This window comes from Lissotriton helveticus, chromosome 7, assembly GCF_964261635.1.
Source record: "Lissotriton helveticus chromosome 7, aLisHel1.1, whole genome shotgun sequence".
NCBI classification, from domain to species: Eukaryota; Metazoa; Chordata; class Amphibia; order Caudata; family Salamandridae; genus Lissotriton; species Lissotriton helveticus.
The window spans coordinates 1698537577-1698557213 of record NC_136068.1 but is presented as its reverse complement, the minus strand read 5'-3'; positions in this window follow the sequence as shown (position 1 = coordinate 1698557213).

Genomic DNA, 19637 nt, shown 5'->3' with positions numbered 1-19637 from the left:
AAACAATTTTTTTAACAACAATATTTTTGACAACGATATTTTTTTCTCTTGATATTTTTGTATTTACCATAATGTAGATAGGACTTCGATATTGTGGACATCGATATTACTCCTCCGAAATTTTTCACGTCGATATTTCTGTAGTCGATATTCTGTCAGTGATTCTTAACTGACAAGCCTTCTCAACGATAAATAGTTTATTAAACAAAATTCCTCAGCAGCTTTCTTAGGCACAAGGCCCAGTGGACAAACAGTCAGTTCAGTTCAGTTCAAAATACTTTATTCGGTTAAAAAACAAAATAACCATAAAAGTAGCATGAAGAAAATACAGTTTTACACGGGAGTCATATATTCGTTGTTTAAAATGCATATGTACAATAAGGAGGTTAATTCATTGAAATCGATTTACGACATTTAAAAGTAGATTTAAAAAATTCGCCCAAAGAGGCTACCATAAAAACAGTTTCCATTTTCTGGCATTCAAAGAACGCTAAGCGACATCTTCGTATATTTAAGTCTTTGAGAATCGGGATGATAAGTTTCTTCCGAGAGAAAGTATAAAATTTACAAAAGAATAAAATATGAATATCGGACTGTGGGGAGACATCATCACATGGGCAAAAGGGTAATTCTTTCAGCCAACAATTCATCACAGGAAAGGACAAGACTCTAAAAACAATGTTGAGTCTAAACCGGGTTAAGAGGAAACGTTCATGATTAGACATATATAGGGACAGATATGGCTGTAATTTGTCTCCACATAAAATGTCCTGGTGAGCAGAGACAGTCTTTTTTCTTGCCTCCTCTAAGTGTCTTTTGTCCCTAAGATGGGCAATACACAAATTTTTCAAGTCTCTTCTCGATATGTATGCCATAGTTGGTGGGTCCTCGAAGTATTGAACACAATTTATTTCACTGAGAAAGTTCTTGACATAGCATATCCATTTGGAATCATTGATATTGTCCAATACTAAAACGTCCTTTAAAATAGCCCGATTAACCAGACATTCATCATTTGTCCACACCCTGTGCCAAAGAAGGATTGGCTGAATCTTGATCGTATCAGTAACATAAATTACTCCCAATTCAACATGGCATATCATAGTTGCTGTACTCTCAGGTACAGACAGGATGTGGCGTAAAAATGTATTTTCCATAGTTTGAATTGTGTTAATATTTGAGTAACCCCACAGCCCTGATCCATAGGTGGCTACTGCTAAGCAGGTAGCCCTATAAATAGTTAAAATCTCTTTTATGGGTTTTTTCCCTAATTTTCTCATAAAGCATTTTAAGGCCATAATAGTTTTGGAAAACAGCAGAGATCTAGCCTGGATTGCACTAGTCCATGAACCACTTTCATGAAACAGAATTCCCAAATAGGGAAAAGTGGAGGTCTTTTCCAGGGGATTGGAATTTATAAAAATGGGTTTCAAATGCTTGTTTGATCTTGGCCCACAAAACATGGACAGTGTTTTTGAGCAGTTAATCTTTAAGTCTAAGCCAAGCATGAAACTGTTAAAAGAGGTGACCAAGGTTTGTAACGCCATTGGAGTTCGTGCCATCAAAACGGCATCGTCCGCGTACATCAAGGCGGGGACAGGCCTTCCACCCACCATAGGCATGTCCCTACCCTCCTGCACCAGTCGTTTCTCCAGACCATTTATGTAGAGCAAAAATAAAAATGGGGCTAAAACACATCCTTGACGTACACCCCGACCAATCCCAAATTGTCTAGTGCATTCACCATCATTCCCAAAACGAACACTTGCATTGGCCCCGGAATATAGATCTCGCAAAAAGCAGATAATGGCATTGTCTACCCCCAACTCAGTCATAATTGACCACAATTTATTGTGTGAAACACAGTCAAAAGCTGACGATAAGTCAACAAAGGTGAGATATAGACGTTGTTTTTTAACCTTTACATACTTCTGCTGCAGGATTAACAAATTCAATCCTTGTTCTATAGTCCCTAAGCCTCTTTGGAACCCAAATTGAAAATCACATAGCACCCCATTCTCTTCTGACCAGATTCGCAATTTATCTAAAACAACTCTCCCTAAAATTTTGATAGATGAGTCCAGTAAAGAAATTGGCCTATAACACATGCAGTTCTGCCTGTCCCCTTTCTTAAATATTGGGACTATAATCGATGTAAGCCAGGTAGGAACTAAGCCCTTAGCCAGAGCAACATTAAAAAGCTGGACAAGCAAAGGCCCCCATAATTCAGTGTTGGCCTTATAGAGGTCTGCTGGTATGCCATCTGGTCCAGCAGCCTTACCCCCTTTGGTTGCCTTCAAGCTCGCCAGAACTTCGGGCAGGGTTACGACCAGTACTTTAGTTGGATCTATGTTTGGGCACGTAAAGTCCTGACTTATGTCACAGACTGGTTCCACAGCCTTATAGAGCGAGGAAAAATGCGCCACCCACTCATCTTCAGGGATGGCAATTTCCATCCGTGCCTTATTTTCATAGAGGAGCGGGGTATTAATTACCCTCCAAAAAGCTGCCGGGTCCTTTGATTGTGATGCCTCGCATAAATCATCCCAAGCCTCGTTTCTTATAGCCGCCTTCCTATCCTTCAGTGCTGTGTTATAGTCCCTCCTCAGGATTCTAATTCGAGTTACATCCCGCGGTGTTTTATGGATCGCTTGTCTAAGCTTTGATAGGGCAGTAGTACATTTATTATCGAACCATTTTCTATTGTGCTTTAGGGAGTTTTTCTTTGCAACCCACAGCGCCTCCTTGATTGCAATAGAAATAATATAAAAATTATTTAAAATTTCATCACTGTCAGCATGCTCGTTCAGGCAGGTCAAAAAATTACTCCTACACTTATTCACTAATTTGAAAAGAAAATCAGCCGGGACCACTCTACTCCATTTAAGGCTATATCCATTTTGGGTGCCTAGATTCACGTCCGGCGCCTTAATATTGGGACCTACAACATGATCCACAGCGGAAAAAAGATTCTCCATTTTTAGTACCTGTGGGTAGTGGTCACTTAAGGGTAAGTTCATGACACTGGAGCTAATCAGTCTGCCCGCCGAGCTACTTGTACAAAGGCTAAAATCAATGGTAGTCGAAGCCCCCCGCCCCACAAATGTTGGAACAAATGGCATTGTGTGGTGGGCTAGCTCATTCGTAAAACCAAGATCAAAATTAAAAATCATCTCATTTAATGAATCACCTAGAAGGGTATGTTCAAAATGCGTCAAGCTGATGTCCTGCTCCAACATCAGACCGCAAATACCCTTCTGACCCTTTTTGCACAAAGAACAATTAAAATCACCCAGTCAAATTATCCATGGGACAGTCTAAGAAAGGACCAGCTACTCTGCCTGCCGCTACTTCGGAGTTTAGCTTCTGCTGAACAACCGGTGGTAACTACTTACCGGATTTTAAATCATTGGACCACCTTTTCTGCCTAGGTTCTTGATAACTAATCTTAAAACCCTCTTTGAATCCCCAAAATAATTTGGATACTGCCTCTGGATCTGGATAGAGTTTCAACCAGCTTGATAACACCTCCAATCCAATTGGTGTATGGGCCCTTTGCTGCAAATTAAAATGACTGACCTCTCCCCCTCTGCCCTCTTCCTTGCTCACCAAACCGCTGACCCACAAAACATTCGGTGAGTGGATATTTCCCCCATGTTGCAAGCACTCTTGCTTATAATGGCAGAATTGTCTGTTACACAAACCTCTGTTAAAATTCTAGCATGCCCCTGTAGCTTGTGATTTGACCCTCCCATAAAACCCCGCCCCAGTCTGGGTGAACGGTACTAAAAGGGCATGTAAGAGACCAGACCGGTAAACCACTTGCTGTATGTGCCATATCTGGTGGATGAGAGAAAGCCATCTATTGTAACCACAGCTCTGAGTCAATATTACCACATGGTTTATCATTGAAAATACTAATTCTAGCTCTAAACTCTTCATCATAACTTAACCAAGTGTAACCACCAAAATACATTTGTGCCTACTTTATTATGTCCATGTATTTAAACATACTCTCTGCTCTAGCTTTCCACAATAAATACGCGTATAAATAAGGAAAGCAGATGTCTAATTCTCAATTGTTTAGGGAACTCTATGTCTCTTTGCTAATTCCCACTCTTCCTCCTTGGAGCCTTTTTTGGCTTCAATATTCCTAGTTAAAGACATCAACAAACTGGTGACTCCATATTCTACTCTTCGGGGTCATTAGCATGGCGGGCAGACTATGTCCACCCACCATACCCCGTGAAATGCGCCCGCCCGCAATGCATGCGGCGGTCCCGTACATGCCATAAGGATGCGTCCGCCACACTGGCGGGCGCATCCCGCATTTCTAACATTGCGGGGGCGGTGCTAAAAGCCAACCATAGGTACCCCCCATGTGCACCCCCCACCCCCCCAGAATCCCTCGGGCCCGTTAGGAGCACCCAATGTAAAAGACCGCATGCACCGCCACGGAAAGGCATAACCTGCATGTATCTTAATATGGATGTTGGCGTCTACCAGACACCGCCACCATATTAACAGCTTTTTTACCCGGTCGACTCATCGACCAGGCGGAAAACCGGCAGACGGTCTTTCCGTCTGCCGGGTTCCCCCTGCCATAGTAATATGGCGGGGGAATTTACATGCGGGCAGCAGGAAATGTCAGGCGGATCGCCACCGCCATGGGGTGGCGATCCGCCAGACATTCTAATGGGCCCCTTAGTCTATTCCAATATATGAGAACCTAAGGGCATACCAATACCCACATAAGGAAGTTTCTTATGAATATTTTTGTCCACTTCCTCGTGATCCGGGTCATCTTTTGCACTCTCAATTACCTTCTTAGTTTGTTTATTACTGACTTCGACTTGCAGCGACCCTTTAGATTTGCGCCGAACCACGACCTCAGACTGTACTTTCCCTTGCTTTATTGTGTCTAAATCAATACCCAAATCCCCATTCCTCAACACCAATAGATCTTGTCAGTTTTTGTGTTTTACCCGATTGCTGGCATGCTGTGCACCACTCTGCCATACATTTTGGCAATTGTGAATAGTGCTTGCGACACTCCTCCGGGTCAACTTTATGCTGTCCGGCCTTTAATTTTTCTTGCTCAATTGCTCGGTCTGCTCTTGACTTCTGCAATAAACTAAGAACACTGGTTTGCCCCGGAAAACCCCTTTGATCCCCATCCCTTTGCATATGCGTTTCTTCAGCTTCCCTGCAATCCCCATCCCTCAATTCACCCTCTTCCAGTTCATTGCTATCTTCCTCATAAACCAATTGTTTTTCATAACTGTCCATACCAGCCCCTCTCACACCTGGAATCTCCTCATCCCCCACGTCCACCATCATACAACATCCATTGAGGTTCTGTCATATGCGGAACGTGTTCTGACCTGGAAGGAAAATACACTCTAGATCTTCCTTTTCCTTTGGACCAACGTACTAGAGCCACTTTGTGCTCTGTTGACAAACCTCTCATGCCAGCCAGTTTCACTACTGTGCAAACTGAAGCCTTTCTCTTCAAGCCACTCAGACCTGACTGTTCCTTTGTGCCAAACCTCCCTCCTTATACAACTTACGAAAACTACCCTCTGCCACAGCCTTATAATCATGTTTTACCCATACCCACTGACCTGTCCCTAAATTACTAAGTTCATGTTGCACTCTCACCCCCAAACTGATAATGCTGACCCAAATCGGCTTTGTTGCAGGGTCGCAAACCTTGTTTAAAAACTAATTGTTGCTCAACTGTCTGCCTGTCAGCATACAATCCAAAACTGGAGCATCCATATAAACGTTTTGTTCAGACCACACAGGAACTTTAGAAAATGTAACAGTCCTTCGACTCAGCCTGTAATAAAACATCTCCGCCACGCGAGGTCTGCCTCATGAATAAGTCCTGTGGTGCTGAACACAAATCACTTGATATTCATGTCACTCACCTCTCCTCTAGAACTATTTTCGTTAGGCAATTATGGCATGCGTACATATTTAAACGTTGGTTCAGCTTTTAACAAATATGCCTGGCCATGCAAATTACCAACTTTTTCACTGTCAGGTACAATAAATCCTGAACACAAACCCAGAGGTGAGGGGCTCATCTCCTTCAGCATGCAAGGCTTGGGCTCCCTAGGATAAGCACTATTGGCCCGCCTCCCCTTTCTTACTTGTTAATGCTGCTGACGACTCCACACTACCGGCGCCTCCCTTTGCTCTCACCTCTCCTCCCACAGACCGCCCTCTACGCTTGGCTGTTTTAACGTGCTGAACCTGTTCTGCGCCTCGAGCGTATTTGACCTCCTGCCCTGCAACTGGTGATGATGCGTAAAGCCTTAAAGACGACTCTGGGAGGTTCTCTTTGCCCAGTGAGTGAACAAGAAAAACTTCTTTGTTGGACACGTTTACCGCTTTGTTCCTAGCAGGCAAACCGCAGCAAAAGCGACCGCCACACCGCGCTCCCCCTTTTGCTTTGGACTCTCCAGCACCACCCAAGCCTCATCAGGCACACCCGGCTTCTGCAAGTCCTCCCTGCCTGCCTCACAAAGGACCATGATAGCTTTCTTAACTTCCTCATGTCATGCTATAATGCCCTCAAAATACCTTAAAATTATAAGGATAACCTGACTGACTAAATTGACAAACAATGAAGATTTTACCTTCCCGACGAACTCCGTCGCGAGTGTCTTCCCACCTAAAACACCACTATTTATAACCTCCCCCTACATCCCGCCCTCACCTCTAACAGCACCTATCCACACCTGTGGCCCGTTCCATTGCGTGAAAACACCCAGGGGGAGACCGACTCACGCCAGGTTCCCCCTGGATCCCCCCTTGCAAGGCAATAGGTATCGCATTGGTGAAAGCGAGAGCAATTGGTGTTATAAATGCAACATTTTTTTATTTATGTTTTTTTAGTTTAGAGTTGGTAGAGTCTTTTGTATTGATTTTATCCCAATTTGTCAAGAGGCTGCAAGCTGAGTTTGGAGGGCATGTAATCAGCAAAGGATCCGGATGTGGAACTCCTGCTTGATTTGGCTTTAAACCTTGCTAAATAATGTAAGAGGGAAGGACTGCAACTGAGAGTGTGTGAATGCCCGCAGGATTGGTGGTTTGGAATGCTGGTGCATGAAATAAAATGAATGTGTTGATTCAATGAAAGCTGCGCATGATGGTTTACGAAATGCTGAGTGATCGCTATTGTGTGCACTAACTACTTAAAACGAATAGAATGCACCTAACTTTTCCTGCTTTAATGCCAATGAGTGCAAATAGCTGGTGGGCGAGGAAATGAGTGAAGGGATAACAGCTTTTTTCAAATTTAAACAGGATCCGAGCTTCCTTTTTCGTGCAACACCTACAGCCAACCATTATATTTTAACGAACAATGCACTGCATTTTGAAATGTGTTGTTTTGTCTTCAGCATTACAAGAATGGGCTGAAAATTCCATTGCTTCTGGACACTTACTTACTTTACATGTGTTAGAGAGTGTACCCCAAAAATATTTATTGTACTGGCTCTTTTAAAAAATAATAGTGAGAAAATATGTCAGAGTGCGGCATGAAATCATTTTACCCGAGTTGGGCGCAGCATAAAAAAGTCGGCAGGCCACTGCAGTAGCCCTCACCCTGTCCACTGTAGTAAACAGGGGCTGATTGGCCACACTCTAAAATTGGCACTTCACATCATACCTTAAAGTGCAGTAATAAGAAATATAACGGTTAAATGCCCCTTTAATTAAATCAAATCTGCGCATGGTGATTTACTACATGCTGGCGTGTGCGCTAGATACTTAAAATGTTTGAAAGGAGGAGCAATGCTTCATCTGCTTTAATGCCAATTAGTTTAAGTAGCTGGCCAGAGAGGAAATAGAGGATGGGAGGAGGATGAGTAGGGAGTGCTTAAGAGGCTGCCTGTTTGCAGAGTGTCGGGAGCGACTCCTTGGAGCGTGTTGGTGCTGATAACTATTTTACTTTACATTTAACATTTGCTGTGTGCCCCTTTTTAGGTCTCGTGACCTATCAATGCGCATGCGCATTGAGAGAAGCGAGACTATAGGGCTTTAAACAAAGTTTAACTAACTGTGGCGATTTGGTGCTGTGCCCGTGCGCTTTTAGGTCAATGCGCAAGCGCATTGACCTAAAATGCGCGTGCACATCATCAAATCGCCATCTGTTCCCAAAGCCACACTCCTCCCACACCTTTGAAGTGAAGCTTAGCTTCACTTCAAAGGCCCCGGCTGCTTCACACCCTCATGCCGCTCCGCCCCCTCCCCTGCCCGCCGTGTGCATTTCTCCTCCCCCCCTCCCCACAGCAATGCCCTCCGTCTTGTTTCCTTTCTTGTTTGTCGCCCTGCCCTTCATCTGACTGTATTTGTTGTCCCTTTGCAACTGTTCACTTCTTTTGGTTTCCTTTAGCCCCCACCTCGGTACAGCTTCGATTCCATCTATGATCTGCTTGTTTGTCATGTTTCACAGGCACGGCCATGCCCTGCGCATAGCGCCGTTCAAATGCACCCGTGCATTCTGACCAACAGCGCTATCTTGGCTCTCCTTCTGTTCTATGTCTCAGAACCGATAGTTCACTCATGAATGATCTTGTCACCTGTTTGTCATCTTTCACAGGCACGGCCATGCCCTGCGCATAGCGCCGTTCAAATGCACCCGTGCACTCTGACCAACAGCGCTATTTTGGCTCTCCTTCTGTTCTATGTCTCAGACCGATAGTTCACTCATGAATGATCTTGTCACCGGTCAGATACCTGAGGTTCTCCTCATCTCTGAGACTGGGATTAGTGCGATGCGACCCCTGTTCAAAATTAGAAGAAATCACACATAATACCAACGTCGTCTCCTGGAACCATCTGAATAAAAAGTGCCATCAAATATCAGATGCATCAAATCACCACTGCTATCCTTGAAGTGCGGAGACAAAGTGCATGAAATATTGCTGTAATTATATCTGAATGTAAAGATCGGGATCTAAAAACCGGGACAAAATGAACAAATATATTCCAGAGTAAAGTCTCAGCTCAGATCTGATACTCCCGTGCACCAGCGATCAAAGGGTGCAGGCGTAGCTATTTCATCCAGACTGCAAAAACTGCCACTCCATTCCTGAGGCCTGATCTGGCCCCATGCTTTGTGATAGACAGGCGCAAAGAAGCAACAACATCTTCCTCTGTACTCTCTATTCTATCTCTCACTCTGTCTCTCTCTCTTCTACCTCTATCTCACGCAAATTCGTTGTCCCTTTGTCTCTCTCTGTCCCTCATTGCGTCTCTCCTCTCTCCTTTCTATTTTACTTTCATTCTTTCTCTCTCTTTCTCTATCTATCTCACTCTTCCTCTCTCTCCCACTCTCTCTTTCTCTCTCACTCTCTCTTCCTCGCTCTCTCCCTCCCACCCTCTCTCTTTCTCCCACTCTCTCTCCCCCACTCTCTCTCTTTCTCTCTCTCTCCCTCGATCTCTCCCTCCCACCCTCTCTCTTTCTCTCTCCCTCCCACTCTCTCATTTTCTCTCACTTCCAACCTCTCTCTTTCTTTCTCTCTGACCCACTCTCCCTCTCTTTCTCCCACTCTCTGTCTTTCTCTTTCTCCCACTCTCTCTCTCTTTCTCCCTCCCACTGTCTCTCTTTCTCTCACTCGCTCTCTTTCTCCCACTCTCTCTTTCTCCCACTCTCTCTCTTTCTCTCTCTCTCCCTCTCTTTCTCTCCCTCTCCCTCTCTTTCTCTCCCTGTCTCCCAAACTCTCTCTTTCTTTCTCTCCCACTCTCCCTCTCTCACTCTCTTTCTCCCACTCTGTCTTTCTCTCTCTCTCTCTCCCACTCTCTCTCTCCCACTCTCTCTCCCACTCTCCCACTGGCTCTCTCTCCCACTCTCTCTCTTTCTCCCACTCTCTCTCTCTCCCACTCTCTCTCTTTCTTTCTTTCCCACTCTCTCTTTCTCTCTCCCCCACTCCCTCTCTTTCTCTCTCTCTCTCTCTCTCTCTCTCTCCTTGCTGCTTGTTTTCCACAATCAGAGCACTCTCCTCGCTGCTTCCCCTGTATCATCTTAAATTTACACAGATGCCTCCTTTTCTGCATAATTCTATATTGTTATTGAAACTAGTGCGTAATTTATATTTGAAAAAAAAGTAAGTGTCAGGGCCCTTCTTTGGATGCCACTGCAGCCTGCACTGCCAATAAAAGTACCAGTACAACTACAACACATTGCAATGTTACAAGTGTAACAATTCAAACTATTCCAGGACTCCCAATACGAATGGCATGGAATAGTCTCAATTGCCATTTTCAATGTATTTTGAATTATTAAATACTGTTGTTGCTCTCATCTTATAATTAAACAGACAGCGCCACCATGTGTGAACTGTCATTAGCGCCGACACTGAGAATAAAGTGCCCGTACTGAGCCCTGGAAACCACCGGTTCAAATTAATTGCTGCGTTCCCGGTATTCATTCCAAACAATCTCTATTATACATGCACACCACACCAACCACCACCCTTCTTTCCCACATATGAATTATTTATGTACGGCCTCAGAAAGGAATCATTTAAATTTCAAACCTGTAAAGTTCAATTCACAGTTTCTGTATTTTGTGGTCGCCTTTACATAGTGCATTACACAGTGAGTTATAGCCCTCAGTTCACGACAGGCGACACTGTTTCAAGCTGTTTTCAAGCTTTCAAGCCTTATTACAAATCACAAAAAAGATGTTAATATTTCACTTCTGTTCTTGAATTTTCGTCACAATAAAAAGCACTGAATATAATCTTCACAAAAGTTATTTACAAAAGTTTAAGCTATTGCCATTACAAATTAAATACAGTATTTAACAATTTAACAAAAAAAATAAAAGCCATTGTTATTTGTAATATTAATACATCTAAGTCACGTAAATAAAAAACATGTTGCATTACAAATGCTATAGGTGTCACATTTGCGAAAGTTATAACTATTGGCATTGTAAATGACAGAGCTATTAATTTAGCTATTTTAACAAATACATAAATAAAAAAAATGTAATTTATAAGACCAATACCTCAAACTTTCCTAATGCGAGACCTATTGCATTTCCAATGCTTGTTTGTCTGTCTTGTCCTGCTTCCTGTCGGTTCAAGCTTTTATTTTGGCGAAGGAACAGCGACCGGTAGACTGTTATTTTGGAACAGCAACAGTGCGCCTGCACCCAGTGTTTAATGCACAAGCGTAATTATGGGCTGGGGGCTGGTTTTTGGCATGAGATGGGCTGTTGCGTTTACTTTGCTGGCGCCTTAACTATCTCCTTGGTACAGCAGGCTGGCAACAAAGGGCGCTTTCAGAGATTAGCATCAGCAACAGAGAACAAGACAGAGGTTTATGATATTTAGCAATACCGTGCAGCGTGTGCACCCTGCATGGGAGGTTGTTGTCATCTCGCTGTGTTAAAGGACACAGCAGTTTTCAATTATTTACTGTTGTACCTCAATAAAGAGCTCATGGTAGACGTGGTAGAGCCACAAGTGTTGAGTTGGGTGTGCCACTCCCAAGAAAAGTAAAGACCCACGACTCGCATTGTTGACCATTCCAGGGCAGCAGGGAGGAGCAGACATGTGCTGTGCCCCCTGCTCTGAGGGAGGTAATAAGCACAGCCTTTCCTCTTCGTCCAGCTGGCTGCCCTGCTCTTCTGTGAAGCAGACCTGGCTGGAGCTTGCAGACTCATTGGCAGGGGGAGGGAGAACACAGAAAGTAAGACGGAGGAGCCGAGAGATACACAACAATTAAAAGTGAACTAGCGCTGTGTTCGTGAAAGGGGCACAGCGCTGATAACGCATGTCAACAATTATTAACAAGCAACCCAGGGGAGGCATAGCAGGCAAGGCAACAGTAACACAAGTGTGGTGCTTAGAGTGGTGGGAGGAAGAATGCTATATTGAACGTAAGCAGCTAGGGCACTGAAGCTGAACGCACAAACAGTAACAGAGCAGGAAACCAAGAAAAAATGAGTCCCTCAGAAAACAGAATAAAGAGCCATGGCAGATTGAGACTGTACTAAGGCCCACATGCATCAATGTTCCCGTTTGCGAATTCTTAATTGCGAAAATTAAGGAATCGCAATTAAGAATTCGCAAACGGCTATGCATTAAAAAATCGCAATTTTTTTGACGATTCCTTATTTTCCTTAATTGCGATTCACAATTTGCAAATCGCAATTAAGGAATCCCTTTCCATTGATTCCTATGGGCCTAGAGGCCCATATGAATGAATGTGAAGGCATTCTCATTTTGCGATTCGCAATTAAGGAATCACCAAATGAGAATGCAATTACAAGGGTGCAGTGGGGGGTCCAAAGGACCCCCCCTGCACCCCTGAAATGTACCTTAAAGTGCTTTTTTCACACACACATGCCCATGTGTGTTTAAAATGAAACTTTCAAAAATTACCATGAAGGTTAACTTCATGGTAATTTACCACTTCCAATTTGCGATTTCGTAATTTAAAAAAAATCATGCATTGCATTTAAGAAATCGCAAAATTGTGATTTCTTAAATGCAATCGCAATTTAAGAAATCTCAAATAAATTGTGATTTCTTAAATTGCGAAAAAAGCAAAAAGGTTAATGCATCCCAAAAAAGGGATTTGTATTCGCAAACGGCCGATTTCTGCGATTCGCACCGTTTGCGAATGCAAAAACCCTTGATGCATGTGGGCCTAAGTCCCTGCTCTGTGGGAGGAACTGAAGAGAGAAAGGAGGGACAAAGAGGCAGGACTGACCACTAGCAAGCAGGGATTTTTAAAGGACACTGACGAATGAAAAACAATAGCAAAAAATTGGATGGACTTGATGCAGACATACTGAATACAGCAGTTCTCGAAGAGACAGCGCATGCACTGTCTAGCTCGACCTAAAAAGGAAATGGTCTAATATTTGCCTTCTGTTTGATTGCAAAGAGCTTAAAAGGACCATTGTTAATGCCATTATTAGCAGTCATTAAAACTAAGGTTTTGTCAACCCTGGCCTACCCAAATAAAGTCCAGCATGAGAAAGAAATAGCAATCCTCGAAAGCCTTAAAATACAGACATATAAAACAGTATTTGCTTTACCACGGAACTCCTCACCTGCGTAAGTCCAGTTGGAATTTGGACTGCTAGAGCAGTATTTAGAGAAAAGATATGTATCAATAAAACCATGGTACAAAATCTGGATTGACCATCAAAACCCACTTAACAACGCTTTCTGTAAGGCACAAGAAGATGACCCTCAGTCTGTCTACACTAAGTACCTGCAGTCTTCTATAAATCTCACAAACGCAACAGGCCTCTGGCAACAGAATTTACAGTTTTCGTCATTTCGACAAACTTTGAAGAAAGTGGCAAGAAGGCACTCGCTAATGGAAGACTAAATCATATTAAGTAAACGCGCCCACACATGGATGGTCTTGCAATCGTACACGGAACTGCAACATACTTGGTAAATTGTTAATATCTGTGGTACAGTTTTTTTAGATATTGTGTGATTGTGAAGAGGTTTAATTGCAATGATTTTTATTAATCAAGCAATAAAGATATTATTAATATTCTTTTTATTACCTGGGCTTGACATACTCCCACTTCTTAAAAACAAAGCAACTAGCAATACATCTTGGTTCGTTACCATCCAATGCAGACCATTTAAGTTGGAAATATAATGGACCAATGACATGCAGCCTTTGTGGAGCGTAAAAGCAGGAGTTCAACAATCTAATATTCATATGCCCACTTTTAAAAACAAATTGGTTTTTACTATTAAAATAACTTTTTAATATTAGGGGCATCCGCACCTTTAGATCTGCAATATTAAAATGTCTTGATCTGAATTACCTACAGCTTAATTGTAACCTGGTAAAAATGTGTACTTCTGTTTGAAAAAATATTAAGATACAGATTAATGGGAAAAGCACAATAGTACTTTCAGACAAATGCTGCAAAAATTGACTACGCACCTCTTTCTTTCTTTTTACTGTATTATTGGTAAATCAAAACTTTCAATATGTATACCACATTTGATGTAACATACATAGGGGCTCATTATGATGGAGGATTTTCCGCATCCTCCAGGACGGCGGAAGCCACCGCTGGCCCGGAGGATGCGGAAAATCCTCTGCAGACTCACCAAAGACCCACCGCCACATTAGGATGGCTGGTGGGTCCTGGTTTCCGTCCGCAGCTTTTCCGCCGCGGTTGGCTTACAACCGCGGCGGAAAAGCTCTAATATGGTGGCGGTGTCTCTCAGACACCGTCCACCATATTAGGATGGGCTTCAAAAGATGCTTTTCCGCGGCGGATTTTCCGCCGTGGAAAAGCATGTGGAACTTCACTGCGGGGACCCGTTGCGGGTCCCCTAGGTGAAGGGGGGGTGGGGGTGTACCCCCCTGCATTTGTATGCAGAATTCGGCAGGCACCGCACGGTGCCTGCCGCTTTCTGCATACAAATGCAATGTATGCATTTTTATAGAGGATGTGACTGCCACCCTGGCGGTCACATCCTAATTGCACTGGAGGGACCGCCGCAGCCCCTGCGGACGGTCCCTCCTCCTCTAGGGTGGCGGACAGACGCAAGTCCGTCCGCCATCCTAATGAGCCCCATAGTTTTATTGGTATATTGATATGGTTTTAATTTACTTAAACAATAAAGAATTATCTATCTACATACTCGCAATTGAGAGTGGGTGAGTAGATTTTTCTAGGCCATTATTATGTGGATCACGTCATGAAAAATCCATGGCAGTGGCAAAACAAATATATGCAGTTTTGGGTGCATACAGTATTAAAGATGGGGCGGAGATCTGGTGGAATGCGTACATTGCCAACGAGATTGAACCAATATGCTCCTAAGGTTGTCCAATAGTACACTTTTTGGGGAGTAGTTTGCCCTACAGTTTTAGGTCCTTAGCAGTCAGCCACTGTACCCATAACCAAAGGGCGAAGCCGAGACTGGGTATTGGTGATGGGGTACATTTTGCCATGTGAGAGCCACAAGCTCTTTGGTCTGCATTCGCTTAATCTATGGAGCCATTACCGAAGCCCTTCATCAGCAGTAGGGGGCGAGATTACCAGTGACATCTACGTCCTGTGGCGGAATTTCTAGCAGCAGGGGGCTACACAATTAATTTGGACTGTGTTACTGCTCTTACGCCTTGGAGGGGTGTTGAGTTGTTTGGTCACTGGGCAGGCAAGAGGAGGACTGACCTGCTGGTGATTCTGGACCTTTTTGCCCTACCCCGTGATGCCTGGAGGTGAAACCTTAGGGCAAGATGCCTGAAGTTGAAAATGTTTAGTGATTTGCCTGTTATTGTATGTGAACACTGGGCAGGTGTGAAAGGGGACTGACCTGCTGGTGGTCCTGGACCTTTCTAGCATAGGATACCTAGAACTGAACATTTCGGGAGGATAGATCTGTGCATCGTCTGCGTACATGTGGAAAGAGATGTTGGTGATATGTAGTATTTCAGCTAATGGTTCCAGATAGAGGTTAAAAACTGTTGGGGAGAGAGTTTAACCTTGGGGGAAACCGATCGTGATCAGAGAAGGGGAGGATAGATTTTGAGTAGATTTCTTGTTTTTCCATGTAACAAATGATTGTGAGAAAATTATCCTTTTTGCCCTTATCACCCCCACATTTTGAGTGATACTGGTGGGAACTGACTCTGACTCGGGGCCGGACTGGCTACCGGGCAGTTAGGAATGCTGCTGAGCTGGGGGTGATTTCGTTAATGGGGACCTGCGTGAGCTAAACGAAATTCGTTTTGCTTTCAGTATTTCGCAGCACACGCAGGTCACCTTGGACAAAATCAGCCTCCACTGCAATAAAATCAGTGACTCAATGGCTTATAGAGACTTCAATACTGGACCAGCCGGTCCTAATCCTAAAAATGGCAAATAATTTTTCCCAAACAACACTGCCGACGCGTTTCAAGACCAGGCCCAAAGTCACTGGTCTTTCATCAGGGCTGTGGATTCTTTGTATCTGCAAGATGCAAAGACATTGTTTTACTTCACCTAGCATGTAGATTCCTTATTTCCATACATTGGCTACAAACAGTTCTAGGCTACATACCTATTCTGTTTGAAGGAGGACTTCGTGAAGAGTCTAGTGGTGGTCCTGTTGCTAATTAATGTGGCCGAACAGAGATGCCTAAAAAGATTTTTTTAAGAATGTGTGTAAGTTGCAATTTTAATCCGTTCATTTCTATACTAGCGATAACAGGTCAAACATGGAGGGGGAGTACCTTAGTCATAAGGAACTGCCGAATTGCGGTGGGTTCAATTGTGCGGCGTAACCATCAAGGTTGGATCTACAACATGAGGGAAATATGCGTTACTAGCGAGGCAGCATACACCTAATATGTCACGGTAGATAGAATCTACCAATCGAGGAAGTTAGCCTACCTTCATTCGTTTTCTTATTTTCAAATGGAAGGAGTGCCACTATCAACGTACTGTTGGAACAAAACGCGACCTTAGCGATATGTTCAATCGTGTAGCGGCACAAGTTAAGCGCTTAGTAAAACAGTCTAAGAAATTACCTGCTACTCTGCCACTGCTCGATAATGCTGGGGTCTGGTTTCTCTCAGTAAAGATGGCCGCTGCTATTTCCTGTTTGTTTTATGCTCAAAATTAGGCAGAGCATTCTGGGACTTGTAGTCCCTGTTATTAAAACAGCTGAAAAATGCACCCGGAAGGCGAGCTAAAGAGCATCTTGTTTATGGCACATAAGCCCAATAAAACTTATGTTTAATAAAAGGCAAGTTAGTGCTTAACCCCATATTTGTTGGAACTGATATAGATATTCATGCAAGGTGCAACTCTAGCAGCCTGTGATTATATGATTATTACAACATTCAAAAGACATATCAAAGCCAAGGACCACATGCAGTCTCGGTTTCATGAAATAGATCACAAAAACCAAAGGACAAACCAGGGATGTCAAACCGATGCAAGTCAGGACAGATGAGTTCCTTAAATTTGGTTATATGTGCGCTATCTCAGACAGGTTGTTGAGGCCAGTCTGTGCGCTATTGAACTTTAAAATCAGGTAGGCCTCTTTCTGTAACAGAACGCGCTCGACGTCATGGCATCTGGATTTAGAGTTTATGGTGTAAAGTACAGACCATTTAAACTCTTGTTCGTTGTGGCCTTTTTCGCAAAAATGCTCAACCATTGGAGCAGACATGACTTGTTTCTTGATACGAGAACGGTGCTGGCTAATTCTTTGGTTCACTTGTTGGCTAGTTTTTCCAATATAAATTAACTGGCACGGACATAATACCATATACACAACATTCTTGGTTCTATAATTAGAGAACTCTTTGTGTCTCCACTTGGTGCCTTGATGGACGAACTCATCACCTTCAATTGTACTAGGACAAGTGACACAGTTGCCACACTTGTGTAATGCTTGATGTTGAAATGTTTTCTAAATGTGTAAATAATTTTTGTCTTTAATGTTTGTATAGAATCTATTTAGCCTTGTAAATATTTCAATTTATTGTCATCTTTTCTGTTATGAGTTTTTGCAAATATGAAAAAGATTTAAAATAATGGACACAAATTATTGTTGTCTAGGGAAGCGACAATAAATTGGTTTCTTACCCTTTGAAAACACGTATTGAGTAATTGTGGTGTGGGCACTGTGTGTTGATTGCGATTGAATATAGGGTCTAGCCCCCACCACATGTCTATGGACCTAACCCCTGTTGTTCACAATAATTAGAGCGGGTGTACACCCGCGAGGGTTTTCAGGATTTAAGATAGTCCTTTAACTAATATACATTAATTAGGGCCGAGGGACTTTTAGTCTCTCCCTAAAATGGCAGAAAAGGACACATCGTCCTTTAGTGAGACACATGTCCAAAACTTGATAGCCTCATCTCCTTTTTCCTCAGTGGCGTTGAGCACTAGTGCAAAAGAGCAGAACGAATCTGATAAATTGATTCGACTACGTAAAAAGCACGTGAGAACAGAGCTACACGGTCATTTTCTCCTGAGACACCTTAAGGGTGGCACTATCCCTTGGGGCCTTCAGGTCAAGAATGTGCCGTTATCTTCACAGAAGAGTTCAAAAAAGGTTTTAGCTACATTAATACCAAGTGTAGCCGGGACCTCATGGTCCACACCATCGAAACGGCACAACGACTATGCAATAAGGAGGCACAAGAAATAGAAGAACTGACTAAGACCATAGAGACCAGCCAGGTGGTCACCGATGCCAAGTACCTTTTGGGCAAAATAGAAAAAGACATTCAATCTTTCAGGGATAACACCATTACTGACGAGAATAACAGACACGAGCGCGACGTCAAGGCTTTTAAAATAGAGCTAGTATACCCATTTCTACGAGAGGACTATTATTCATAATTAGACTCTCGGCAGGCATTATCAACCTACCAAGGTAGATCCAGAAATAGATTTAGTACTTTTTCAAGTACGTCTTCTTCTGATTCTGCGGGGTCTGAGAATAGAAATCAAAAGAAGGGAGTGTCTTTTTTTAGAAAATGGCAAACAAACAAAACCCAGGTACAAGATACCATGGGAAATGCGAACCCGGAGCAGATACTACAAATCATAGGCAAGTCAACAACTGTAGTAAATCTGTCACCTAGAATTTTGTCCATAAAGGAAGAAACAGTACTCAATCTTGGCTTAAAATTTGTACCTAGTAGAAACACCGATTTCACCAAATTGAAAATGGAGGCAATAGAGTTTTGCCGCAAGGTTAAACTGAAGGCGTTTTTCGCCAATACCCCATTGAATGCAAGTGCAGAAACTACTGGCCTGAGGAACAAATCCAACTTTGTTCCTTATACTAATATTCCAAAACAGGTCCAAGCCTTTGAACAGGTAATACTGTCTTCCATCACCAAGATGGAGAAAGCCAAGACTTTCACTCAACAAAATATGAGTAAACATCATAGAGACATAATCGGTTCGCTTAAGAATGACCCTTCAATAGTGATTAAGCCAGCTGACAAGGGCGGGGCGATAGTCATCTGGCCCCGCTCGATGTATCTGGCAGAGGGTGAGAAGCAAGTAAATAATACTACCTGGTATCGTGCACTAATAGAGGATCCCACGAAAGAGATCCAGGGCCAAATCGCGAAAGTTTTGGACCTCGGCAAAAAAACTGGTTTCCTGGGCAATAAAGGATATGACTATCTCTCTAAGAAATGCCCCAGGACCACTGTTCTTTATCTTCTTCCGAAGATACATAAGAGCCTGCGAGAGCCCCCCGGACGTCCTATCATTTCGGGTTGTGATTCCTGTTTAGAGCCGATAGCGCAATATGTAGATTTTTTTCCTAAAGCCGTTCTCGTGTCAGGTTAAATCTTACTTGCGAGATACAACCGACTTTTTGCTCAAAGTCGAAGGTACCAACTTTCATCCCCAATCACAAAATATGGTTACGATGGATGTCACGTCCTTGTATACCCAAATCCCCCAGGAAGAAGCCTTAGAGGTCATGCATCTATACCTGGACCTAAGAGAAAGACCACATCGGGTTCCTACTGCTTTTATTTTGGAACTGGCAGCAATAGCACTGAAAAAAAATTATTTTACCTTCAATGGCCAGTTTTACATGCAAGTGAAGGGCACCGCCATGGGATGTCCTTATGCCCCAGAAATGGCGGTG